This window comes from Apteryx mantelli, unplaced genomic scaffold (assembly GCF_036417845.1).
Source record: "Apteryx mantelli isolate bAptMan1 unplaced genomic scaffold, bAptMan1.hap1 HAP1_SCAFFOLD_72, whole genome shotgun sequence".
Taxonomy (NCBI): domain Eukaryota; kingdom Metazoa; phylum Chordata; class Aves; order Apterygiformes; family Apterygidae; genus Apteryx; species Apteryx mantelli.
In genome coordinates, this window is record NW_027118798.1 from 16,738 (window position 1) to 44,594 (window position 27,857).

At 39.6% G+C, this 27,857-nt stretch overlaps 1 long non-coding RNA gene and 1 pseudogene across 1 annotated transcript in view; one reads left to right on the forward strand and one right to left on the reverse strand.

Moving 5' to 3' along the window:
• Positions 1 to 440: 440 nt before the first annotated feature.
• Positions 441 to 25,860, reverse strand: LOC136996718 (transmembrane protein 164-like; annotated as a pseudogene).
• A 1,299-nt stretch (positions 25,861 to 27,159) lies between these two features.
• LOC136996719 (uncharacterized) overlaps positions 27,160 to 27,857 on the forward strand; it is a 42,388-nt gene continuing 41,690 nt past the window's right edge. Inside the window, exon 1 of the long non-coding RNA XR_010887676.1 lies at positions 27,160 to 27,210. This is a non-coding gene — a long non-coding RNA (uncharacterized lncRNA). The remainder of the gene's footprint in view (positions 27,211 to 27,857) is intronic.

The window sequence follows — 27,857 nt, forward strand, 5'->3', positions numbered from 1 at the left end:
TGCACTTCAAGATATGCTCTGTTCTTATCAGTGATGAGTTATAATTCAGCTTTATCTCCTATTCTGGGATGTAAGTGTACTGATATTTAGTAGAAAAAAAGTCATAAAACGAGGCAGCACTGACACTCTCTTTGCTGGAATGTGGACAGATCCTGGGCCTAATTTTAAAGGGTGGCTTAGCAAGATTCTACTGTAATCTACACAAAATGTATAAAACACGGACCATTTCCAGAATAAGGCCACTAATTTTGCCATTGGCAATTAACAGTGAGAAACAGCAGTTAAAGGAAAAACACTCACTTGATTACAGAGGTGTTTTTGAGGCAATAAACTGTGGGAAGAAGTATAAACACACAGTCCTCTCATCCCTCCTCTTTCTTTTCCAGTATGAGTATAGGTGTCTCTGCTTCCTGTATGTACCTATTCCCTGAGGAGAAATTTCAGTCTGTTTTCTTAGTGGGGAATCTAAACAAGTCCACGCTACATTTAAAGATGGGGACGGCGCTGTAAAACAGTAGGATTACAAGTTTCCCATGAGTCATAGTCATGACAGTCTGATGTCCAGATGCCCAGATTCGATATCAGCGCCCATAAAAAGGGTCCGAGATGGCTGGGCATAACATGTCATTCAAATTCACTTCTGTGACCTAGGAAATGGACAACAGATTTATAAATTAGTAACATTTTGTGTTGCGCTGATTCAGACACCTAAAATGGTAATTTTCAAATTACCAGAGTAATCAAAAGTGTTTAGCTGGCAATCCTTTGCTCACCATCAGTAGGCCAGCTTTCAGAAGGAAAGCAGATCTGAAGGCAGTTGTGCATTTAAGAGATGGATTTATACACATGCATAGCTGATTTATACAAGGTTTTGCCACTACTTGTGAAACATGAGATACAAATGGCCATTAGGATGTGCAATTAAAAGTTTGTATTCAAGTAATTTTATCCATGTGAATCTGAACACTTTGAAAAACTAGTGAGTGTTTTTACTTTGAATGTACCTGCAAACTATCCATGTACTAACACACATTTACTTACCAATCCCAGAATCTGCAAGATGCTAAAATGATATATGAACATAAGCCCAGTAGACAGAAGAGCCCACCAGAAACTGGAGAGTGGTTCTGGAGTGTCGATGCCTTGAAAAGAAAGGAATACATTAGTATTCAGCTGAATTACTGTGTCCAAACACTCATGGAAAATCCTCTTTTCTCCTCTAGATGTTGGGGTATCTGGTTTTAGCTGATAACCTAGTGACTACTGTTATAGTAATTAATATTTGAGAGCCTTACTTCCTACCTGGAGCATCTGGATCAGTTTCTTCCCTCCTTCTGCTCCAACATTAAAATGTACAGTGTATTAGCTCATTAAGCTTGCCTATTTTCCACCAACACCAGTGATTTTCACCTCATTTACCTAATTTTTCCTTCTAACACAGAAGTACTAAATGTATCTAAAATCAGGTTGTTAATCGTACTCAGACACCTGCTCGTTATGGGAGCTATGACTTTAGCATGCACAGAACTAACCCAGGTAGTGGCAATTACTGCGCAGTCCTGTACTGGAGTGTGGCTTGATAGCCATTTCCTATTTTATTGTTGGTTGACATCTATTCAAGTAATTTGCACCAATAATGCACAGGAACAGAAAACCTTTATAAAGTAGTCAATCCATTAGTGACAGACCATGCTCTTACGTGAAAATTGCTGTGGAGATACTCTCAAATATACCCTATAAACAATTTTATGTTCAGTAGATATCACAGATGCTGTAAAGTATTTGTCCCCCTCAAATGAAGCAGCAGGTACCACAGTATTTTGGGCCTCTCCTCCTGAAAATGAGTTTTGGCAATTTAGTGAAAAAAACACAATGTCACATGATCTAGAGTTTACCAAAGAAGTAAGAATACTCTAATAAAAGTACCTTCAGATGCAAGACTATTTTTAGAAATAAATATTCACACATATAGCGAGAACAGAAACAGCTTACAGAGTTGTCAGTCTTACTAACAGACACGTTAATAAGATGTGGGGAAAATATTACTTTCCTTATGACTTTAATAACCTAGGGACACACACACAAAAAAGATGCACACTGTCATGCTGTTCAGACTCTGTAAAAAGCTGTAGACTTTCAGACAACTATAAAAATACACTGTCATTTTTATCTGCCTTTGCCTGCTCTCTGCCCTGTTAGATATTATCAAATGTTGACACGTATATTCATTACTCAAAGGATGCCTTGTGGCAGAGACGGGCATATTCATATTACCCTTCACTAGCTAGCACATTCAGCAATAACCATAAAGATTCAATAGACTTCAGCATAGGCTGTACAAGCCTACTGGAGACTGAGAATAACTATGCACATGTGTAGGTAGCTATGACTACTCACTACACTAAAGCTGGTATGAGTACGCCTATGTACGGTATCTTATGAAGAAAAAGGCAAATAACTCCTTTTCCCTGCTTCACCGCACCACCATTCAGTCATGCATGCTCTCTGTTTTAAAACCACCAGAGGACTGCTTTCTCCATCCTTATTGCCCTTTTACAATCCTTTCCTGCATTTATTTTTCTGTAATTTTGGCTGTCATGCCAGGTAGCTACAGCAAAATCAATGTAATTTAAAGAGAAATTTCTGAAAGTTACAATATTCTTCCCAAAATTACCTACACTTTACATTCTAAAGCAGTAGAGCTATCCATTGTCCACTGAAAATAACATAGCGGCTCCGTTCCTAGTCAGGAAAGAGCAAGAAGTTGGTGGTATACTTGAATGACAGCACACGTATGCACCCCATATATCAATCGCTCTCACTGTGACTTTAATAAACAACAACATTATTGTAATTTCACCCAAAATACAATTGCATACCATGTGTTAGTAACCAACCTGTGATTTGATGCAGCCATGACAAAGAGGAGCAGGGAAGCTACTTTGAAAGCGTAAGGCAGCTTATAAGAGTTCTTTTCCAGTGGGCGGATGAAGGTCAGAGGAAGTGTCTGAACTACAAGCAAAATCCAAAGTTAAAAGTGAACTTGATATGAATAACGGAGTCCTCTGTAGTTAAAGGGAGAAAATTCAGACTCGTCTAATACTTCTAACATACTTAGCAAGTATGATCTAAGAGCTGGGGGGTATCCTGTTTACAAACCAGTAAAGAAAGCTTTACTTAAATAGCAATGATATTAATTAAACTCTGCTACCCGAAAACGTCGGTAAGATGGCAGATACATGATACCACCTGACGTATGGTTTTTCATTATAGATAGTGAGAGAGGAAGCAAGTAGCTTTGGTGTCAGAGCTTAAGCGACCACAGCTCTATTACCAAAGTACCAACTTTAAGTGACCTGGTCAAGCTATACATAAACTTTTGTGCTGCCTCCCCAGCTGTAAAGAAAATGTCATTTGACTTGCAAAGTTTTTAGTGTTGTCTTTGCAGTTTTAGGTGCATTTTTAACCTAGATGCAATATACAAAATAATATTTAAATAAGTTAAGCTATCTAAAACAGCTCCCAGGAACTGGCAGAGTAGTGCTATACCATATTTGTTTTCACATGAACTCACCTGGTTGACATTTACTTATGTTATTTCAGAAGTATTCTATAAAGCCTGAGAACAGATGGTACTGGACTAAAGAGGTAAACATTCAGAAAAGCTGTGATTCAGAGACCTTGATATTTGGGGGACAACTTAGGGGCCTACATTGTTTCACTAGGCAACGTGTAAAACTCTAAAATAGACAAGCGGTCCTAGCTATGAAACAGGCTTGGAGGAAGAAGGCAGTCTTTAAGAGATTAAGTAAATTGCCCAAGATTACAAAGCAGAGCAATGGCATAGTTTGGCTTTGAACCCATGTTTCTCGTATCCAGCTCGAACAATCTAGTCAGAGAATCATGTTTCAGCAGACACTTAGGAGAGCTGTTCAGGTTCTTCCAGCTAAGAATTTTGCACTACTACATCCTCTTTTTTTTCCTTGCAAAATTAAAAAAAAAAATAGTTACTCTCACACTCCACAGACTTCTGATCTCACCAAATAATATAAAATCCCCCTCGCTTGCTAGACTTCACAATCCTGAAAACAACAGTATGATATTCAGTAGTGTCATTATCCAGACATCGAGGGACAAAAAGGAAACAACGACCTCCGCACAGAAACATTTCAGAGCGATCTGGATTCCCACATGTGTTTTGGGATACTAATTTTAAATTCATATCTGGGATATTTTGTGAACGTTTCTCATTAGATAAATAATCGCTACAGATTCTACCTCTCTGCAACAGTGCTATTCAACAGATGACTGTTTAACAGGCCAGGGTGATCTACTTTCCTTAGCACACAGTCTGTTAACAACGGCATACAAAAAGGAAAACTGAGATCCAACTGAGAGGTTGTTTGAACGGCCTGCGGTGGGTTTGTCACAAGCTATTTGCTGCTCACATGGGAAATCAATTTCGATATGTAGCGGTGAGCTTCACTATCTCTCTATTCACTACGAATCACAGGCAGTTCTTATACGGTATGTTAAGCACATTCAAAAAAGTTTAATCCGACTGCCAGTCTGGCACTAATCTCATTCTCAGAAACGCTCATGCCCCAGACAGTTGAGACCATTCCAGATCAGGGGCATCCAAGTAGGCTGTATATTTGCTCTTGTGTTGAAATAGCATGGTAATGGATATTTCAGTTTAAACTTTATTATTTCAGTAGCGCTGTTGGGAAGGACTTAATATGGATTCAGGAGATTTGGGTTCATCATCTGCTTCTGCAATAAGAACTCATGTGACCTTGGACAAGTCAAATAGTTAATTCTGTCATCTAGGCAATGGAAGTGTGGCTTTAAAATCTAAAGATCAACAAGGAACAGAGACTACATTTCTTTTATACTTTTTCCCCCATGAAGTCTTGTGCTAGTTCTAGTGTCCTTACTAATTATTTATTTTTATTCAAACTTCTCAAAAAATAGGCTTGTGAAAATCTTTACAGAATTTAACAGAAACTAATACTCTTTTGTATTTCCATCTAAGCATAAGGTAGTAGAAAATTACTCTTCTTTTGATTGCAAGCGGAGATTTATATTTTTCCCCTGCCCAAAATACAACCAAATCACTTTACTCTCTCCATAGTGTGGACAACCTGGGTTTGAATTGTGAATTTTGCACACCCATTTTAACAAAGAGGATGCTGGAGACTTAGCTCCCCCTGCAGTCTAATATGTCTGAACCATACAATGACGCTGTTTGACACTGAAGCGACACTGATACAGAGGCCTCTGATTAAGCATAAAGGATATTCCTGGAACTTCAGGTACATCTGTTCACACATCAGATTGCTCCATATGCTGGAGATCTCAAACTGTAAGAAGGATTATTACCTGAACTCTACTGCTAAGGAGTAGCCACATATTAACTCTTATTCCATACCATTGTGGAATGATACCATTTGCTCACAGCACAAATATGTGGCTGGCATATTTCACTAACAAGAGACAAACAGAATGATCTCTGAATTACTGTACTTCACTTTTTCTTTGGATCATTTTTTACTTCACTTCACTCAATAGTCAAGAACAAAAAGAAGGTTACAAACTTATAGTATAGTAAGCGCAAAGGATTATAAGTGGCGGCTGCTGCTGTAAAACACAAGAGATTCACCAGAATGAAACAGGCTGAGTTTGTTCTGAGCATGTGCTAAATTGTATCCCACTGCTTGGCATCACATCCCTAGGTTGTCAACTGAAGCTACTGAACATCCAGACCATACATTATGAGCTTCTATTTCCTAAATAAAACAATGCAGCTCTGCTGGACAATGCGGCTGAGGGCACATCAACACTAGAGAGGGACAAAGCATCGCGCTTGAGGAACACGTTCTACATTACCTTCTCAGGGGTGATGATTAGAAAACCCCCTGTCGGTGCAATGGTTTAGGATTCCCACACTTACTGCAATATTACAGTAAAGTGAATGCAAGATAGTAATCCTGTTTGAGCAGACAACAAGCAAGCTAGCCTATTTTACTAATGTGTGCCACTACAATTCATTAGAGCTTCAGAATTCCAAGAAATTATCTAACTAGCTGATTAATATTTACCTGGGATCTAATGCTAAAAAGAGATCTTTTCAGCTCAGTTTAAGGTGCAGTACTTCCCAAGAAACATCCAAGAGGGCAAAAGTCTTGAAAACAACATAAGCCTTTGGGCAAAAGACCATCTTTTTATTCCCCTAATTCAGGGCCTGATGCTGTTATCCAGGATGGAACTCCAACATATCACCAGAAGCTATTAAGTAACAACATACAAAAGAGTAATATATACTTTAAGAAAAAGAGCAAAATTTGTGGTAGCCATTAGGCACATCTTGTTCCATTGGGTGGGACGAATTCAACATACAAAGGGCAAAGTGCCAACCTACCTCCTTTCCGCAGCAGATAGAAGGGCACAACATAGAGCATCACATGCTGGATGTAGTAAATTTCCATTTCAAATGGGAGCTGAGGAATAAGGAAAATATTTGTAAATATTTTTCATTATTAACACCTGAATCACAAGGAACCATTTTTAAGAAGGAAAACTGCTCCTCATGCCCCACAAGAATCCCTTCATTTAAGTTCTTCTGTCACTGTGTATATTAACAAAGTGATGACAGACATTAATGGTCAGTGCTTTGAAAACGCAGCTATCTGTACCCGTCCCATCCTCCTTGCCGCTAACACAATACAGTGCTTCTAGCAGAGAATTCGCAAAATTAGCCAGCGGCACAATAAAGGAGGAATAACATAAGATAACATAAGCTTGCTCTCTTCCTTTTCCTAGTTAGCATAAATTACCAACAACAATGCAAAAAAGCAAAGTAATCAAACACCCCCCACATGGCAGCAGCCTATTTACAAAAAAAGTTAACTGCTAGCTTGCAAGTGATAGAAGGCTATAAAGCAGGTATTTTAAAATCATTGTAATGAAAAACAAGTTATTGCTGAGAGAGCCTGTGCAAAAATTTTCAAAAGACCTGATTTAGCAAACTGCACACGTGCAAAACTACTGCGCTTCTCTTAAAACCAATAAAATTCAAAATAGATGAATACCAGTCAATCTTCAAGCTGCAGAAGAATGCATATAAACAAGTTACCTGTTAGCAGATGAGCAATACCTGATTTACCACTAACAACTTTTGAGAAATTACTGTTAGACATTTGTCTGTTTAGTTGAATTCATGTTTCCTCTCACAGGAGGGGTCAGACAGACTGTGCTAAAATAATACTGTTCTAAAATTAACCTGAACCAGAGCCCAACTAATTCTAATTCTAGCTCTGTACGAGTTAGAAAAAGTAATACACTATATCTGAAAGTTATTCCCATCTCCTGTAAGTGTTTTTGTCTATATCCATTTGTTACCAAAAAAAAAAAAAAAAAAGGCTCAAACTAGACCATAACACATTTAAAATTGAACAATGGCAGGAAAAATTCAAATTCAAACTTCAGAATCCAAGTTGTTGTTGCAGTTCACTTAAAAGGCTGAAAAGACATACTTTTCTAATATATTTCAGATGTGAAAATTGGACAATACCCTTACTTGAGTCTGAAATCTCACAGGAATAATGCAAAGCCAAATCATTAGCTTTGGTTTAAACGCAGGCTCATTTTAAATGCTAAAATGCTAAAGTGACTCCGGATGCAAGTATTACTATCATGGCTTGTCTGTTCAAAAAAAAAAAAAAAAAACCCTCCAAACCCCCCCCCTCCCAAAAAAAAAATCTGCATCAGCAGAAGTCAGAGATTGAAACAGTTCAATTTTCTTCCTAAATAAGTCAATAAAGAGCAGGTAAATACTACAGTGATGTTTTAAAGTCTACAATTTTTTTTAATCCAATTTAGAATGTAAAAGCTGTTAAACCCAACAGCTGGATTCCATTAGTCCTGGCATCCCCCAGCTGAATACTTTAAACACTATCAGTGTCCTGATTGCAAACTCCAACATGTTAGCTTACTCTCCCAAGAGCTGGCTGAAAGGATCTTCCATACAAGCTGTTGGGTTAATTTGCTCCAAGTATTCTGTATCAAAACATAAAACCAACCAAGATAATAGTATGCAAAAGCAAGAACTTCACAGAGATTCTGAAGTTTCTTCAATATTAATCTTTCTTTTGTCTCCTGTATTACCTGTTGAAAGACACCTAGGGCAAAATAAGGAAATCAAACAAGAAGATTTGAAAAGAGGCTAACACAGCTTTAGTAATGGAAAAAAATCCCTGTACCTCTCCCAGCTGGAATACGCACACTTCAGAAACAATAGCTCCTAATAGAAACAATACAACACGAGGCACTCGGTCCCTGCCAAGGAGCCTTCTCTAGTATCCTGTGGTTTCATAAGGGCTTCTGCACTCGCCGAGTTGTGAGGGTCAGTTACACAAACATCACACTCAGGACACTTCTGAGAACAGAGTAACAGTTATTTTGCCGCAGTAGTGTGGACAGTAATTTTTTGTGTAAAACAAAATAACATTTTTTTGCTGTGAAAGATTGATCGTTCTGAAGCCCGGCTAATTATGCAAGTGCATTTCCTGGTATGGAACTGACAACGCAGACTTCTCTGTACAGCCAGGCACTCAAGCTGTACAGCCAGGCTACAATAAAGAGAAAAGAACAAACACAAAAGATTAACTGTAAAGTGGTACAGAACAACTGACTCATCCGGCTCTAAAGGTCTGGTGTGTAAATTGTTTTTATCAATAAACACTCATTCACAGATAGCAGATAGGTATCTTGAATGTGCAACAAGAATCTGCAAGTGGAGACAACATAGAAAGGATCACCCATCAATCCAGGATTTTAAAAACCTCTTCATGAAAACAAATCAGCAGTTTAGAATGTGATCAAGTTTGAGATACCCAAAAATCAAAGCAACACTTATTCACAGAACACAAAGGAGCTCAGAATACTGCCTCCTGAGTTAATTCATCATCAATTCATTTGATGGTATGCAGCTGCAAAGGCCATGAGTATCTAAATCCAGACTCCAACAAACTAAAGTAGACCCTTGCCACAGGCCCCAACAGACGTGTCTTCTCCCATCAGATGCCTTTGGTGGAACACAGCAGCCACTCTCAAGAGCAACAAGGAATTCCCTAGTAACAGACCAATGTCTTGATGGTATATTTCTTTATCCACACCTGTCCCCACACTCAGAAACATTGAATGTTCATTACCAAGATGGACCACTCTGAACTCTGTATATTAATTTTCAATCTGTTTGCTGACTGTTTGCCCTAAACTCCTCTCTCCCTTGCAGGCTGCTAGCATCACTCTTCCTGCATTTCACCTTGTTTCCCTTCTCAGGGCATTAAAACAAATAAAGGTACAAGACAAAATGACAAATTATCCATTTCTTCTACTAACTCATATTCTAGGCTCTTAACAGTCTAAATGAACACAGAGTACAGGCTGCCCTGTTACTCAGGATAATAGGTTCTTTTCCTTTAAAGGTTCCTACTCGAAGAAAAATCTGTTCATTGTCCAGTCACTGGTTTTAACATTGGTATAAAATCGTGCTATGTTCAAAACACAACCTAATACTGACATACACAATTCTTCAAACAGGCATACAAAATCCAGAGTACGATGTTAGCATATTTTGAAATAAACATTCAGACTATTCAGTTTTTACATTTTCTGATGAAATTTTTGTTAGAAGATATATACGGTATTTTGTTTTTCCAGGAAGAGTTCAGCTCAAAGTAGCCACATCTGCTGCTTGCCCCCACATCAGCCCAGTATGGTGCAGATTCAAAAGTGCCACATTCCCAGGAGACTTGCTAAGGGCTCACTGGAGACGTACCAAGAATAAATAGTGAGCAGGCAGTAAGTTTTCATCCCAGGAACAGGTAAGTTACGTTCAGTGGTCTAGCTAAACTCTTAGCAGCCACTTCTACTGCTTGTGAGACTGCAGAAAAGAGAAACTATGTGATGAAGTATTAGAACTTGCCTCTGAGCAAGAAAAGTCACAGCCATCAACAGCAGTCCTCTGAGCACGTAACGGATGCCCTAACTTAAACCAGCTATTGCCCTAAGGAAACAATTAGGTCTTTCCATTGACTGCACTAAGATTTAGAAAAAGCTCTTCAAAACTATAGGCTTCTGGGCTGAACTCTATTCGAAGTGCTGATATTTAGATGCGAGTTCCTCCCTGCCCTTCAAAGTGTGGCAACTAGTGTAAACCCACTTCAACTCAGCAGTTGGTTTTCAGTGGAATAGGAGGTTGCTACTTCGCTCTATTTTCTGAAAGCAGTACTCCTCCCTCTGTTAATTATTTATTCCTTGGTTTTATATTTGCAACAACAGCTCAAGCACCGTGTTGTGCAAGAACTCTCCCTCCACCATCCCCTACAAAGACTGCAGGGTATGACAGAAAAAGGGACAAAAGTCATTCAACTCTGCCCTTTTCTATAGCACACCCAGCAGGAAGGCTAGGTGTCTGCATCAACTGGCATTCTGTACCAGTAGCTTTCCTAGACACAGTCAGTAACCCAGATTCATAACTTATAATTAAGGACTAGTTTCCTAGACAGGGTCAGTAATCCACAAATAAACCACAAGCAGATTTTTTAATTCAACCTGAAAAGCAAACCACAGTATATGTGAAATGGGAGATAGGGGCTGTATGTATATGTATGTGTGTTTGTGTGTGTGTGTGTGTGTATATATATAGCTGTACAATGCAGAAATCATGGGGCAAACAGCTACTAGGCCCATGTAACAGATGTTGGTTACTTCTCAACATACTCAGGATAGCAAATAACTTACTTGGCAGAGGAGAGACAGCTGCCAGAGAAGTTTAGGAGAATGGTCTAAGGACAGACGTGGAAGTCTTTAAGAAGGAAAAAAAAATCCAAAACAAAAACACAAGTGGCCTTCAGAAAACAGATTATTTCCAGTCCTGCTAGGACTCATTTCTCAAGCAGACATCCAAACTGGCAAGTAGCCAAGAAGTTGACCAGGGCTCAAGTTACTGTTACACTATTCAGCCAATTTACAGCTCAGGCACCAGTTTGTCCACCTGGCATAGATCAGATAAGGGATTCCCACATACCTGAGTGAGGCAAAAATAAAGATATGCTAATGTTGGCATTAATGTCAACAGCAAAGCCACTTAAAATAAGTGAGTAACAGGGCTGTAGCTAAGTATCAGGCACCCATCTGTGTGACATCTGTGCTAAGGTCAAAACCAGTTTCCCCAGATTTTATTTGCAACAATTCCTTTTCTGATATTTTAGGGGCAGCTTGTTGCATTCAGATTTCCTGCCATACACCTGCTTGTCTGTAACTGATACAAATACATATTGACGAGTGTCATCCCCCCCACCCAAAAAACCCTAATCTCAATTTCAAGTAGGCATCTGCCATCGTCTACACAATCCAGTCAGTAGAGAGAATTATAATATAATCCCTTAAGGTAGCATTAATTGATCAGTTCTATCCAGTTTTATCTAGTTCTCATTTTCAATTAATCCTATGAGGGTGGGCATATATACACAGAGGGAGAGAATCAGAATCTGCATCTGCTACCAAAGGGAAGCGTTAGCATGCACAAGCACAGTCATGAGATTTATAAAGAGAATCTGTTTGTGCTGAAGATTAGTAGAGTTAAGACATGGTGGAACACAGGACTAGGAATAACACCTTGCTACAGGGATGGAGGGGATCAGAAACATAACAAAACAAGAACAACAACTATATTTTTACTAGTGTACAAATGCCAGAAAATCCAGCTAGGGCAAACCCCCAGGATTCCAACTCATGACATACCCAAACGCTGCTAACTTGAGAGGGAATTTTTTTCTTGGCCTGTCACTACACAGGATGAAGCTGACCAAGAAGGTTAGGAAAATGCAGTTGTTCAATGCACTGCTGAGCTCAACGGTATGCGTTTATTTTAACTTTTATTAGTGTTTTCCTTATTTGACCAGTGCTAGATTTGATGTTTATTGTATCTCATAAAAAGGCATCCCAGTCTCCTGGTCACTCAATCTGATCGTACAAACCAGCTTACATGTAATGACTCTAGGGACACAATCAGGCATCTGTAGAATTGAGTCCAAGATAGAAGATGTCAGTTTGGTACAATCTCTCAAGGTGATGGGAAGCAACAGTCTCCTGTTTCCTTGATCTCACTGATCTCAGAACTCTCTCCCACCTACCTGCCCATAAGCATGATCTCCCCACTTTTAAATGAGTAGTTGGGTCAGGTGTCCAGCTTCTCATGCTCTTACTTTCTGCCAGACGCTATCTATTACAACTCTTTACAGATGTAACTAGCTATACAAATTTTTTATATGAACCATGTATACAGTAAAATATATGTCTTAAAATATCACAAAACTGAAATAAAAAGTTGAGGCATAAAATGATGACCATTCCTGACTGAGTCAAAAGCTTTTCAGGAAGGCATTACAAATCAGAGCAGAGGAGCAGAGAGCATGGACAAATTTATTGCACTTTTTTTGGAACTTCCGACTAAGTGTTAAGAGTTATTCAGTGCTTTCAGGAAAATGTCATTGTAGACAATTGCAATGACAGTTATAGAGCAGAATGCGTGTCTACCAAGAGATAATTTGGGCCAAAGCTGCAGTGCTATAAAACATCACCCATATTATCTTGTGCCAGAAGACACACAGAAAAGAGACCGGCCTAGCAAGCAGCTGTTAAGCCAAAAATATCTTAGAGCTGTATTTATTCCAAAAATATTTTCTCTTGGACATAGTCCTTTGGCTCCTCTACCTCTAGTTAAGGGCAGAATTTTATATAAGTAGTCTGTATTTTTCCTGTTCAATCACTACTGCCCAAATATAAATGAGATCTACTATAATATCAGAGAAAATACAAGCTAATGATTTATTAAAACATTTCAACATTAGTATTTTAACCTTAAAAGGTTACTCCTAAAAATCCGATAGAAATCAGAAAGCTACCTAATTTGAAATATGAAATGAGAAGTATTCGATTATCAAGAAAGCATATTTGAATTTTTCATTTAATGCCCTTTCTATTCAGCAGTAACTAGTTTTAGTAAAAACAATTGCAAACTGAAAATAAGCATTTCTAGTATGAAAAAGAATATGTGTAGTTACCAGATTAGGAAGGACAACCTAAATCTTGAAGAAACTCTAGGCTTACGCTACTGAATACACTGAAATCTGAGAATGATGATCAAGCCTTCTGTGCATGTGTGTCTTATGCTGTATGGAAGATTATTTCTAACGTGCAAAAGCCTACAGATGAATGCCATTAATATCCTTTCTCTGGTAACTAAACCCTGTCTCAGTGCAAAGTTTCATAGTCTTAAAGAAGGGAAGGAAGAGACCATGTACAAATCCATAATAAAATCTTCAGTTTTCAGGTCTCCTAGCTACCAGTGTGGCCAATCAACATATCATCCATAAAATTCAATATGGAAGCAGACTTTTATACTTAATCCTACTAAGACTGTCAAGATTTGCAAATGGACAACCACTTGTAAGATCTGCAATGGCAACTTCAGACTCCAGTAATATAGATAAATAATAATCTTGCTAATAATATAATTAATTCATATGCTATACAGATACAGATATGAACATTTTATCCAGACACCATATATATGTAAGCAGGTAAAGTTAAGAGTGAACACTATCTTAGAAGAAACATTTAAATAACTGCAACAAAAAAAATTCTTGCAAAGAAGTCAAAGGTATCTTTACTTGAAAAAAAATGAGCAAGCATGTGTACATACATACATACGCACCCATATGTGCGTGCATAACAGCTCTTAAAAATAATCCTTAGAAATATTTTATCCGGCTCAGATTCAGGACAACTTTTCTTAGCATTAATTCTTGATAGGTTTGAGTATTACTAAGGACACCAACAGGCTAATTTTTCTTCCAGAAGACAGGAATTTTGTGGCAGTTTTGAAAACTTGGAGGAAGAAACCCTGCTGTGCCTAATTTGGGGGGAGAGCAGGTGACAGACACCAACAACACTGGGCATTTTCCAGGCCTGAGGAATCTCCCATACTCACGTGTACCCATTTCTAGTTGTTTTAGTCTCCCACTACAGCATTTTAACCATGGGCCACATGCTTTCCTTGAAGCTGCTTTCAAAGCCATCATGTTCACTGTCAGTTTAAAGATCAAGGTGGAAACGACAAAGAACTTTGTTCCACACTTCCACTCTCCACGTTATTAACTCTCCACATTGATTTATAAGCACAATCACAAAAAATTCCAAGACTAGTATTTTGGATCCATTCTAGTGACCTGTACCAGGAATTTACAGGCTGGTAAAGTGGACTGTGAATTTTCCTAAAACCAAATATATTTACTTAGCATTCACTTTGATCGTAGGAGGGCTGTTATGTGACTTCACTCAGGAAAAAAGCTTATTGATTGAGGTAAATAACTTGAAGCAAAAAATCTAATTCAAACTATAATCTGTAGGACTAATAGCTCCCACCAGGCTGAAATAAAGACCATATCTATAGCACATTCCAAGGCTTAAATGATGCTGACAGGCATACATCTACTAACAATCTAGCCTGCTTCAGTACCAATAATATCAAAACTTTGGCAGCAGAGATTTCAGCACCAACTATACAACTCGAACCCTGAATATGCCCTTGTATTAGCAGCCTACACAAACTGCATTGCCACATCTTCACTGGTCTTGCTTGCCAAAGTTTCCTAGATTAAACCTACCCTGGTTACGATACGATGCCACGGCTACATTCCTGAATGCACTGCTGCCACCCTACAAAAGAGCTTAGACTTTTGAATTAACCTAATCATGTGAAAGATATAAACTACTTTTTTTCATTAACTTTTTTTCCCCCATAATCAATTTACCCTGTAAAACACAAGGACAAAAGGTAGGGCAGTGTAGCAACCGACCTCCAAAAGAAGTCACGCTTGACAGCTCCATCTCACAACTTAGCCATTCTACAGTCTAACCTTCTTTTTACACTTAAATTTTATTTATAGTTTTACATGCACCTGCTTGAAAAGAAACTAGTTCTTCAGTTTCAAGCATTCAATACCATTGTCTCAAACACCGTCAAAATACTTACAAAGAAAAAACTGCATTTCAGAAAGCAGTTTGTTTGCTCCAGCAATGTAGAAGAAACACCTTTTAGATAGCTTTACAAAAAGGACTGGGATGAAGAAAGGCAGCTACTTGCAAGTGTTAGTAATCTGACTACCATATTCAAAGTGGCAAGTTCTTCATAGTAAAAGAAGCAACTCAGTGATAATCTAGTACTTCAGAAAGATCTTAGCAAAAGAGCTAACTTACCTGCTTTGAGTGAAACACTCTCATCCCATCATTTTCTCAGTGTCTTAGATATCTCTTCAATACACAAATCCAGCAGGTATTTATAGATCACTCAAATTCATTATGCAAACAGTATGTATCCTGCTGAATTTAATTAAGAGGGAGGAAATATTTGCAGAAACAAAGATATGGGAATAAAGAAGTTTTCCATGGCCAGTGAATTTACATGCAGCAAGAAATTTTAACTGTCAGAACTTGCTTAGTATTTTAGAAGTATACCTCCTAAACCAAATCTGTGTCATTTAGCCACCTCTAAAGACAGCTCAAGCAAGGGTCAAGCACGTTTCTAGAGAAAGCGTTGTAGAAACACACACAAGAGAAGGAAAGGTATAGTACACTCACCAGACGCGTGTTAACAACAGGAAACAGCAATGCCAAGAGGGCCCCATTTAACATATGCATCTGTAACCTTAGAAGAGAGATGAGACATTATTTTCACAGATTGGAAATGAAATGCAAACTTTTTTATATAGTATGTCATATGCATATGTTATGTATAGTTATGTAGTATTTTATGTAGCATGTCTTTCATAAACGGTAGCAAGAGATTTGAGAAAATTCTGCTGTCTTGAATTTGAATAAAGCCACTGTTAACTGCAATAACCAGGATAAAAACTCTCTTTAAATAAACATTTAAATAATTTCCTGAAGTAGGACTGCTTTCTAGAATGAACTTTGGATTCCTAGAAGGTTTGGACTGCCTGTTCATATTAATCCTATTCATGGTCCAGGCTGCTAAATGGTTGAAATTGTGCTGTTCATTTTGCTTTCAGAGCTTAAAATAGATATTTGACGAAGTTTTTACTTCCATCCAACTCCATAAACGTACGTGACATCAAACTAAAGCTTCAGGAATTTGGAAGAAGTCTGATTTTTGAGTCACTTAAATAAAAGAAGAATTATATTTGTCAAGATGCAACAGTGAATCCCAAGAGAAGAACAGGGAAAGAAAGTAGTATTTAACTTACAGTGCTGTATTTCGTACAGCTTTCAGTCCTCTCTCCCTGAACCACTGTTGCATCAGGCGCACACAGAAGTAAGGTCAGAACTGTTTAAGTTTACTTTATATAAGAGATAAAGTAAGGCATAAAATTCATTATACAACCACTGCCTGTCATAAACTCTATTAAAAATTACAAAGTTTGTAAGTAAATTGAGGGGGGGGGGAAAGAAAAGAAAAAAGGTATTACAATTCCAAAACAGTTCTTCAAATGTCATTTATACGTCAGGACCTCAGAAAACAGAAAGGCTCATTCTGAAGAAGAACAAATACTGCAGCCTCTGCCCTGCAACCAGGCCTTTGCAAATGCATAGTAACTCCAGGATTTCCTAGACACCAGACTTACTTTGCACGCTCTCTGAGATGAAGAGGCACTAGTACTGTATCTCTGTACTCAGCCTACTCCCTGCCCAAATAAGGAGCAGCAGGGAAAAGTTGCAGCCAGACAGTAGCACCTCCAAAACAATTCATGAGGCATGCCCCCAGCATCATATTTTCCAGTCACTGCCTAGACCAAGACAAGAAAGAGACGAGTGAACTGTCATGTTGGCAACTACAGCCATTCCTGATTATCATTCTGTCTGGGAAGTCCCATGACCCTCCCCACAACATGACTAGTGGTACCCCTATCACACAATGCACGTGAGAGAGCGCCTTTGAGAACAAGAACTCTAAGACCCTATAGGCACAAACCTGTTAAAAGTATGGGCTGTTTACTGGACACTACTGCACTAGTCCATTAGACCACTTCCTAAAATTAGTAACGATAAGCAATATTATAGAAAAGATTGCACACATTTGAGAAATAGCCAAATCAGTAAGAATTTGCTTTAACTATTTAACTTATCTCCACATTTTAAAAAATAGACCCATACTGTACATATGGCCTTCCATGAAGATCAGCTACTAGTTTTTAGTGAAGATAATCAGAAAGTACAAGGCACATGACATAAATTAAACAAGCCCATAGGTTAATCTGCAGAAGGACACCTGTGCTCTCATCAACTAATGGATGTTGTTAGTGAGACCAAAGCCACCACCAGTACAAAAGAAACAAGGGTAAGTGGACTCAGCACCCACAATTGAAGCCATGATCCTTTTCAAGGTCTCATCTTTCAGTCCAACCAGTATGTCTTTCTGACTAAGGGCTGGATGCATATCTTAATATTTTATGACTTAAGCCATGATCAACTTCTAAAGCACATCATGCAAGCAGACAGAAATGTAGCAAGGACAAGGCATTACCTGAGAAGAATCATTGCAACCCGGCATGGAGGACAGGCAAGAAGAAAAATCTGAAACATTAGGAAAAAAAAAAAAAAAGAAAGAAATTAATGATACAATCTTATTTAAACTCTATTTTGTACATCTTTCTTCCCCAGTTTTGTATGTCACAGATCATTTCTAACTAGAAGGACTGTTTTACAGCAGAGCTGCAAAAGACTAAAAATCATGAACAAATTAAAAGGTCTAACATTACCTACATATACAAGGATTTAAGCAGTATGAGCAGCATCTAGGATTCAGCTTCTGCCAGTTCCTAAGAAGCAAGTCAAACTCTAGTCCATTTGAAATTCTGTCATTATTAAATATATATATATATATATATTTAGATATAGATATATCTAACTCTCTCTCAGGGCTTTTTGTAAAGCAGATTACTGTATTACCAGTCACTTAGATCTTCAAGAGCTGGGTCCTGCACTGCTGAGGCAAAGGAGAGCTTTGTCATCATAAATGCTTGGTATTCAGCACAGCAGGGACCTTATCATGACCGGAGGATATCTCAGTATCCGTTCTATGGATAACCTTAGTAGTCATCTTTAAATACGCCTGTTGCCTTATTTCCATAGAGTATTTTTGAAGTACTGTTTAAATTTCACCAGTAATTAACTAGCTATTTCCTAAGATGAAAAGTAACATAATGCAGTGTGAGCAGCATATATTTGTTTCTTTTTATAGGCCAGACTCCTGTCATAAATACAACCTGGTTTAAATCTTTATGTAATAAAATATTGTTGATTAGCAACAGTCTCCCATCCAACTTTCAAGGATAACCGTCATCCTTTGATACTGTTGTCCAAACCTCTCACAGCAACTTAAAACACTTCATATCAGCAAGTTTTACTCAGAATACAAAGAAAAAAAATGTGCAAGTGTTCAGTGCTAAATCCTCCCCCCCTCCCCCCGCCATTTTTCTTTAATATTGCCCACTACTGGGAGGAAGGGGTGGGGGGGAAAATCGTACCTAGTCTGCTCTGTGAAAGTATATCAGTGAAAAATGGATCATGCTTTTTTCTTTGTTTCTAAAAGAAGTGCACAATAGATTATTTCATTGTCAGGCTACTAGTCAAATCATTAAATCCCTTCAAGTGAGAATATCTGAAGAACATATCTGCTTTGGGGACAAGTTGGATAAATTCAACAAACATATTTCTTTGAAGTGCTACAGGGCCTACCTGGCCAGGTAACTGATAGATGTTCAAATTAATTACTATCAGGTCATGTACTTGCTACAGCAACAATAGAAAGGTTGAAGCCTGGATCATTCTATTCAGCCCTTGTGTCTAAAAGGGCCTGTTATTACCATATGAATAAATGTGCACATTTCAAATATTTTATTTCCAGTGCAGGTTCCTAATATACAGCCATTTATTTCTCTAATCAACTTGTATGTTTTAATTCAAGTCCATCAGTCTCAATAACAGTTTAGAATGTACACACACTCACAGGAAAAAAAAAAAATCTTTTTCCTTAGTCATACAGAACTCTACAGTCTTCTATTTAAAAAGCAAGGCATTTCAACTCATCAAGGAAGGTTAAAGAGTAAGCGAACACAATGGATGCATGATGACAATCTGCTAGTTGAGGCTTTCTTTGCAAAGGCAAAGAAAAAAAAAAAGTATATACCACAAAATCTTATGTGAGGTCTATATATCACCTTACACATTAAGGCCCATATGGCTTCTGGGAAAAGTGTCCAACGCTTACTAATTACATTTCATTATTCCATCATTTGATATTTTTGCAACAGACTGTCTACTAACTAGACTAATGTTCCTTCAGCTGTGGAGTATATCCCTTCTGTGGTGGACCATAAAATTTTCCCTTCTGTGGGGACCATAAAAGTTTTCTACAGGTCTTTTATAATACCTAGTTTTTCCCATGCTCTTTGTATATATTAGTCAAACTTTTTAAACATTCCATGAGATAAGGCACTTAGAGTCCTACTAGTTTATTTGAAGCTTTAAATTCAGGTATCTTATGATTTCCTTACATTCATAAGTATGACAGAAGAGAGGTGTTACATTAGAAGCATTGTTCATACTTAAATGAAGAAAATTCTACTCCTCCAGTACATATTTTTTTTCTTTTTATCTCCTACATCTTAAAAAAATATATATATTTTTTTCTCTGTGTACACAAAATAATCAAAACAGAAATGTGTCTTAATCACACCAGTCATTTATTTTTCTGACTGCAGAGCACTCCAATTACTGAACAGCAGAGGAAAAACTAGAGTACAACTCTATGTACCAGCTGAATCTTAGTGTACCAGCTGAATCTCACCATTGTGGTGAAACAATAGCAAGTATTTAAAAAGTATGGTCGTAATAGTTACAAAGATTGAGACGAACACATCAGCCTAATCAAAAATACTTTACTGCCTCAGAGACAGGCAAAAAAGAGAAAAGGATTCACAGCTGCTCATTTTCAGGTCAGCTCTACAGCAACACACACAGTTTCAGGATTTGTGATGGCAAAAGAAATATTTACTATTTTGAGCATGCAAGTCCCTCTGTTATGAGGGATCTTTCAGAAAAATGTGCTTGACTTCCATTTTTGGAAAGGATAGCAGGGAATTTAACTAGAATGTTTATGTTAAAACTTAAAGACAGTGGAATAGATCTTCAAATGTTTCAGCTTTAGCAATTTAATATCAAGCACTCTCTCTCTAAATACCTACTTTCCATGATAAATAAACCTCACCACCTCTTAAAAGGAATGCTTTACAGACCCCTTGTATCAGATTTACAAAAGATTATTTCACAGAGTACATTTAAACATTAGAGAGCATTATCATTCAGCTCACATAGTAATTAGCAGCCTGAAAATATCTCGTTCACAGCAGACACTCATAAGCTCTAACATACTGAGTGTTCACATACTCATCCCGTAATAATATTACATTTCACTTTCATCCTGGAAACACCATCCTTAGCCTTTGGGTAGAAAACAGCCAAGTCTCATAAACTGAACAATATCATATTAAGTTAGTGACATGGCTGTGAAGAGTACCCAGCTTCTGTTTTCCTGGTGAAACTCTGAAGGTTTTACTTGCTCAGACTAGCAGAGACAATAGCCCCCATCCTAGCTGATACGCTGCAGACACAAGACAACATCTCTTTGAAAGTACACTGAAGGAGGCTCTTCCACACACGTTTTTATCTGATCATCATTGCATACATTCAAGGCAGAATAGCTAAACTTTCAATTTGGAAAAAAGCTAAGAAACAACCTCAGTATCCCTCCTCATTTTGCCAGATGTGTTACCCATTACATTTTCGCATGTTACAAAGGAAAAGAAGGACAAAAGAATTAACTGGAAGCCCAAAATGTACAAAGTAACATTTTAGAGAGGAAAAATAAGCTATAAAACATCCATTGTTTGACATGCTGAATTCTGGGCACAGTTCTAGTCATTCCCTTCCCTCTCACTTCTATACACACACCACTGAAAATACAGCAGATTTGGGAAAGGGTTACAGAAGTCAACAAGAATGATCAAAATATATTGAATAGCTTCTATACATGGATCAACTTAACACATCAAGAATCTTCAACCTGAAAAAGATTTTGGGTGATGGGAGTGAGAGAAAGAGAAGATACAAAATCATGTGCGGTCTTAGGACTTGTTATCTGCGCGTTTCCTTAATGTGGGCACAGCACTGCGAGTCAGGATGCTTGAGAGACAGAAAGCAGCGTTTCAATCTTTCACCAGCACAGGATCAGGAGATTCTGAGATTCTTTTCAAGTAATAAACTACAAAGAAATTCAAAACACTGGTAAATCTGCAAACTGAAGTTCACTTCAAGCCTGAGGACCCAGAATAAAACAGAAGTCAGAAAGCCAGTCAAATTCCTAGTTGCTCTGCAAGGCCATAAATATCGTCCATCCCCATGGGAAATATTTCTGGCATGAAGAACTGCACGACCAGCACTCCCTCTGCACAAGCCCAAATACAAAGGTCACACCAGAACACATGATGGGTCAGCAGGGCTGTTATAAGTTGTAGACTGCAAGGAAGAGGCAGATTGCACTGCCTAACTATTCGTCTACTGAGAGGAGACCTGAAAGAGACTAAACTCATGGTTGCATTGAACCAACCCAAGAATCAGCCTATTCCACATTCCATTTCTTGAGCCATGCACCAAGAAAGAGGAGAAAGCTCCAAGTGATATCTGTAGGTCTGGGACAGACTGCAAAGAAGGAAAAGGATATTTTCCCCCCTGCACTAATATGCTTAAAAATTTTCTAGAGTGAACATATACGTGATCCAGTCGCTCAGTATTTGATGGAGTTTCCAAGAAATACCATGTCTGAGTTCCTTAAACATCAGAGATCATTATTTTCTTAAATCTAATTTATTAGTCACCTGCATTACTGTGGTAGGTAGTAGAGCCTGTATGTAAAAGGACTATTCTGAAGACCATATCAAGATAATATTGCATGAGTTCATTCAGGAAAACTCCTGTAATCACAAACAGGATCACGTGAGAGACTACAGAGCTGCACAGGGATCAAAAGACAGAAACATCATGACCTAGAGCAAAACGTTTCTTCCTTTGGACTTAGATGCACTGTTCTCTCTACGAAGTAAACAGAGCAAAGTCTATAAGGATTCACACCACTGTTAAGTGAGGTCAATGGAACATTTCTTTCCCTTGTGTATCAATCCTCTCCTCCCATGCAAAAAGCACAGAGAGATGAAAGGCAGTCTTCACTATTCCTATGGTAATGTATGAGAGGAGGCATTCTGTAGGACTTCAAAATTACTTTCAACTCTTCATTTGTCAACTAATCCAAAAGGAATATTTTGCAAAGTATGCCTTCCCTACCTTTAATTTCCTGGCAGCATTGGCAAGATAGCGATATGTAGCTATCACAAAGTATTACATTTGCCCTCCACAAATTCCTGTTAAGTTCCTTCCCTTTTAATCACTGGAAGCAAGCATAACCACTCAAAGGAAATAAGGAACTGGGAAAAACAGGTATTTTTTTTATAAATTCATTTTTAGAAGTCAGAATTTACAAAAAAATACTCCTTGACATTGCAATAATATCTCTAGGTAGAAGTCAAAAATAACATTCATGGAAAAAAGGCTAGATATCCACTGAAATAAAGTGGTATCTTGCAGCAGGTTTAGGGGCTTTGATTGATTCTATCAGTTTTCCTAGGGGCAAAAATATTAAAATGCATCCACATCTCAGAAGTGTGAAAAAAAAATCTAATATTGGAACAAACACCTAAAATTCACAGAAGACTGCAACTTTATGAAACCACAATGAACTATGTTAACATTAACCTGACGGCTCACTTAATACGAACTAATTTTCTAATCTGCATGCACTATTGTAACCCCAATAGTATTTTCACTTCTTGCACTTTAAAGCATTACTTATGCTGCAATTATCAGATCAATTTTGAGATATCAGAGGTTTCCATTATTTGATTTTTCCAGTTGATACAGAAATAATTTTATTCAAACAATCTTTCACAGTCTGCAAATCTAGACTTCAGCAATGCGCAAGCGCACCAGTATGAGTTGGAAAGAGGTGAAGAACACAGTCAGACACACCTAGTTTTCTGTTTTCCATTTAACTGTATTGCCAGATTGGACATGGTAAGAAAGGAAAGGAATTGGGGGGCGGGGGGGGAGGTTATTTGTTTGTTTGTTTGTTTTTTAATCCAGCGGTGCCTCTTTAGTACATTTGCTATGAATCACTTTTGGTGGAGGGGAAAAAAAAGGCCATGATGCAAGCAGATTTTCCTAAATCAGCATTATTACAACCCCAGCATACTCAGATGTTGAGAGAAACTCAAACTTCAAGATGTAAATGTCCCAATATGTTGCCAGGCTACTACCTAGAGTAGCTAAAATTTACTACTTTATTTCTGCAGCTCTTGCATAACTTATGTTTTCCATGTTATGGAAACTATTAGGCTCGCTGGCCTCCATAACAGGGTCCGACCCTAGGTTCCTGCTGAGGCAGAAGTTCGAAGTCAGACTGGAGAGAAATAAAATTTAGTGATACACGTGCGGTAATTACAGCTCGAGCTGGGTGCTTCCAAAGAGGGACCCCGAACAAAGAAATCCCTGGGCAATTATACCCTTACAATCTAAATTCCCCACCCCTTAAGCGATAGTTTGGACCAATAGTAATAGTTAGGTCTGGGGTCTTCCCCTTCTTCCTTGGGCCCCTTCATTGTCTCTAGGCAGACTGCTTCTTATCTTCAAGGTTGGCTACTCCTGCTGTCCATGTAACTTCTTTATCCCTCCAGCTTGAATCAGCTCTGGGGCCCCCTTTTACTTATCTAGGTAAAAATTCACAGCCCAAGGCCTAAGGCTTCAGCAAATTTAGCTACTAATGCTAAGCAAGTTATGCTAAGCAATTAATTCTAGACAGCTTCAGTCCAATATTCTCTAACATCCACTTCATTACCAATACTGACTAATTGATTGCACAGCTCTTGTTACCACTTTATGGGCAGCAAGTGTCCTATAGTCCTATGAGCTAACGTTGCATCACTGCTAAGGAATTTACATACCCTACTAATTAAGTTCTGGAACAGCAAGTTAATCGCTGTAAATGTCTTGAATATTTCTGTAAGGAGCTTGGTTTTCCCCTCTTAAAAGGATACCCATCTTCCTTAGACCTCTGGTACAAAAATGTTACCGTTCCTTTTTCAGGAAATACTCTCCAGGAGTGAAAGTAAGAACTGGCTTGATCTGATATAGCCTAGATCAGTTGCCTCAGATCCTTTGCCTTCTGCAAAGGGAGACTGAGAGTAAGAACTACATTGGTTTGATTTTTATTTGTTATTGCTCTTAGACAGATGTTTTTATTATGGCAGCTTTTATGAAAGTCTTTTTGACATTCTTTTATTAATTTTTGAGCTTAAATTTTGTAAATTGTCCAGTGTTGAGGCTAGAGCATTAGAGAAATTAAACAGAATAATAAAGGAGTTTGGGAGATGTCAAAAATAATTAGTCTCAGTGAAGGTGACTTCTAGATACATGTACAGGACTATTGGAAAATATAGCTCGTATCACAGATATCACAGTTCAATAATTGTTTATGAGTATTTCCATTATTCCAACAGCTACACAAACTGTATATTAAAGTGCATCTGCAAGCTAGACACAAGTCATTAAGTTACACAGTGTATCCACAGGTATTCAGCCAGCCCGGTTATTTCATCCCACAGACAAATGTGACACAGGTAACACTGATTTCCTTACCATTCGGCTTTTAAAATTAGAAAGTCAAAATCAAAATTCTGCACAAGCAGTAATTCACTTCTTCAACAACTTCACAAAACACATTTGCATCCCTGAAAAAAGCTTACCTGAAAAACTTACCTGTGAACTACATAGGTCCTTTAGCAATAGCCTGCTTTCATTAAGCTTGGTGAATTGGTAAATTGGTAAATTTTACCACTACTGTCACTGGAAACAGCATTTTCTATTTTTGAAGCAATAATCAGGTAAAGGTAACTAATGAGAGTTTTTATCTTTTGCCTTTCCAAGCAGGAAGTCTGACATTAGTATTTTCATTTGACTTTTGTTTCTTCAGAGATTTCAGTTCAGCCAGTTAAAAACTAAATCAGTATTAAAATGTTTATATCAATTCTTGACATTTGTACCCTTGCTATGCACTTTTGGTCCACAACTGACTACATAAAAATACTGCTTTGCAAGTATAAAGCTAAAGCAAACTTCCTGGTAATCACACATGGGCCTTACCTGCGTCATAGTGACCACATGACATGGATTCAGCAGGTAAATGACAGTCTTGGTAGCAAACTTGAACCCCACCTCCAGCCCAAAGACAAGACAGAGAGCCACCAGTAGCAGGTTTTTGCCCAAGCTCTCCTGCTTAGCCTGGGGCTGCTGTAGCAGATGACCCTCCAGCTCCCTGAAATGCAGCTGCCTCAGCTTCCACAAGGACAGAAGGATCTCCACAAAACCCACACTGAGGAAGACCAAGCTCTCCAGCAGATGCTGCTGCCCGGAGAGAAAGGCAGCACATTCTGGCCCTCCATTGCCAGCAAAGTTGGCGTCCACCCCCCCGTACAGCCAGCCCAGGAGGTTACGGAGGCTGTAACGGGACATGGTGGGATAGTGCCTCTTCTCCTCCCCGTCACTATCTGGCAACAGGTAGGAGCAAGATGGAATCAAAGCCAAAATGCTGTCGGGCTGACGAAACATGAAAGGTAAGGACGTCCCCTCTGTAAACTCCTTCCCTCCCGAGCTTCAGGAGGAGCCAGCAGCCCAGCTCAGAGCAGGGCTAAATTTGGGGGTTTCCTCTTGACGCCAGGACGGTAACTGCAAGCAACAGCCTGCAAGGGGAGAGGAGTTACCGGTGAAGGGGGTCACTGAACGGCGCCGCCAGCCCCTCGCCCCCAGACCCATTACCCTCCCACCCCCGCTAACGCCCCTCGCTCTCCCCCGCCTGAACGTTACAGGACTGCCCTTCTCCCCGGCCGGCACCACCACGCGCCCCGCCCCGCGGCCGCCTCTCTCCCCTTACCCGGCCCCAACGCCGTCCTGCTCGGCTCGCTCCCCTCGGCCTCGGCCTCGGCCTCCCCCACCTGCGCCCCCCGCCCCTCGGCAGCCCTGCGGGGCCAGCGGCGGCCGCTGACTGGACGCCGAACGCCCGCGATTGTCCGCCGAGCGCCCGCTGATTGGACGCCGAGCGGCCCCTCGCCCGCGCGCCCAACGGCCCCTCGCCCGCGCGCCGCGGTCGGCGCCCTCAGGGCAGCGGCAGCGGGGGCGGATAGCGGCTCCGTTAGCGAGCGCGGCTCAGAGGCGGGCCCGGCGCCCCCCGCCACGGGGCTGGCCCTGGCGGGCGGGGAAGGAGGAAGCAGTGTTCCCCTCAGCGGCGGCGCCTACAAGCCCGAGCGGGCGGGCTGTGCCCACCGCTACCGCGTCCCGCGGCTCTCCCAGCCCCTTCCCAGTGCCGTAGCATCACCCCGCTGACGTGCCTGACTCGCACCGAAAAATGGACGAGCCCCCTGGATTGGCTGCGCGCGCCCGCCCGCTCCTCCCTCCGCCGCGGCTGCTCCCGCCTCTCGCGGCTGCCTCCCCCGCCGCTCTCCTTCGCTGCTACTTCTTCCTCTTCGTCCTCTGCTAGGTGCCTCTCGCTCGCCTCTCTCTCTTCTTTTCTCCTTCCTCTGCTCTCCCTTAGCTGCCTCCCTTTCCTCCTCCTCCCTCTCGAAACCAGCCTCCATGAGACACCCGAGGGTTGTTCTGGGTCCTCCCTCGACCCGGCTCCCCTCTACACTCGGCAGAGAGGAAGTAAAAGAGCCAAGAATAGTTCTTTCTGTGCTCCTCGGGCTCTGGCTGCTGCACTGCTGCCTTTTGTGGAGCTGGGTGCTCATCATCACAGTGCTGTTTGCTGAACTGATTCAACAAGCAGCATTAACTTGATAAATAAGTTTTGCAAGTGCCATTGCAGCATTAGTCAGTCAAGAATTTGCAGTGGTCTGCTTCCTTCTGGCATACCACGGAAGGGCAAACTTCAGAGGGGCCTCAGCTTAGTCCCTGTCTGCACGCATGGTAAGTATATGCAGTCAGTTATATGTGGAAATTGTGGTCATGCAATATGTACAGTAGAGACACCGCTTATATGCATGCATAAGTGATTTACACACATACCTGCAAAACTGAGTCTTTGCAAACAGAGGCCAGGTTTGGTTCTTAGAGTCGACTGGTTTATGGTTTTGTGAAGTAATTATACTGCAAATATGCAGTTCTGTTTCTATCTGAAGGACAAAGGCAGATGGAGATGTAGGTAGAATAGTGGATAAAAGAGATATTGTCAAGGTAGTTAGAACTGTAAGTGAATACACCCTGACAGCTGTCTCACTTTATAGATTTTGCTTCAGAGAGTCTGCCCATTGCCTGGGTGCAACTAGTCATTTCATGTTCGGTAGGGTACTGTATAATGCGTGTTGTACTGGGAACAGTTTGTATTACTGTTTCATTACAGCCTGTGCGTGACAATTATTATAGTGTAACAGTGAATCTAGAGTGCTCAGTTTATCAGAAGCGCGTGCATTTTATTTTGGGAGCTTGCATTATTACAAGTGGGGAAATCAGACAGACTTCTCTACATAGATTTAATGAAAAAATAGACCATGTTTCAAAGACTATAGTTATTGTATGTTTCCGGTTATTGTTATAGTATCAGTTGTCAAGGTTAT